This window comes from Gossypium hirsutum, chromosome D10 (assembly GCF_007990345.1).
Source record: "Gossypium hirsutum isolate 1008001.06 chromosome D10, Gossypium_hirsutum_v2.1, whole genome shotgun sequence".
Taxonomy (NCBI): domain Eukaryota; kingdom Viridiplantae; phylum Streptophyta; class Magnoliopsida; order Malvales; family Malvaceae; genus Gossypium; species Gossypium hirsutum.
Window position 1 is genome coordinate 31124055 of NC_053446.1, and position 1183 is coordinate 31125237.

The following is a 1183-nucleotide window of genomic DNA, read 5'->3' on the forward strand; positions in this document are numbered from 1 at the left end:
TATTGACTTACATATACAGTCCCTGTGGAGGCGATAACTTTTTACTAACTACTTTATTTCTTGTTGACGACTATGTACACTTGCACATTATTCGATAATCTCGTGAAAAAGGTTTTGGCGCCATTGTCAAGGACTGTATAATCATTAATTGTGAAATTAATTATTTTGCAATTGATTTACTTATTTGTTATTTTTAATTTAGTTGTTTCTATGATCTTTTTTAGGTGTTTATGAATATAGGTTGAATTAACGATCTACTTCCAATTGATCCTGAAATTGAACGCCCCTTTAGACAAAGAAAAATGGAACAAGTAGCTCATAGACAAGCTACAGAAATGAATCTTGCACAACAATATCAAAGAGACGGAATTGCTAATGCTCAAAACCCGGTAATTGTTATTGATGACAGGGACCGTGCCATATGCCAATACGCTATTCCTCTTTTCAATGAACTTAATCCAAGAATTGTGAGACCCAAAATTGATGCATCGTAGTTCGAATTAAAGCCAGTGGTGTTCCAAATGCTTCAAACGGTGGACCAATTTAGTGGGATGCCTACTAAAAATCTACACCTTTATCTTTGCTTATATATAGAAGTAAGGGACTCCTTCAAATTGGTCTAAGTGATTGAGGATGCTTTGAGATTGAAGTTATTCCAATACTCGTTGAGAGATAGAGTGTGAGCATGGTTGAATTCCTTACCACCTGACTCTATAACCACATGGCAAGAATTGGTTGAACGATTCTTGATGAAATATTTTCCTCCTAGTAAAACTACCAAGCTTTGGAATGAGATCACTACGTTCCAGCAACTTGATGATGAATCTCTATATGAGGCATGAGAGCGATTCAATGATTTATTATGAAAGTGCCCTCACCATAGTTTACTACATTGCATTCAATTGGAAACTTTCTACAATGGTCTCAATGCACATACAAGAATGGTGGTAGGTGCTTTTGCAAATGGAGCTTTTCTTTCTAAATGTTACAATGAAGCTTACAAAGTTATTGGAAAAATTTCTAGCAACAATTATCAGTGGTCGACTAATCGAACAACTACAAGAAGAAAAGTGGCAAGAGTACATGAAGTTTATGTAGTTACTTTGCTAGCAGCCCAGATATCTTCTATGTATTCCATGCTTAAAAATATTACTGTAAATGGCTTCAATACTAACATGACAGG

General features: G+C 35.2%; 1 non-coding gene across 1 annotated transcript; it reads right to left on the minus strand.

The window, feature by feature from the left end:
• Positions 1–779: 779 nt before the first annotated feature.
• LOC121222688 (small nucleolar RNA R71) lies at positions 780–886 on the minus strand. The gene has a single exon (XR_005920048.1). It is a non-coding gene; the product is annotated as a small nucleolar RNA R71 (small nucleolar RNA).
• Positions 887–1183: the final 297 nt, after the last annotated feature.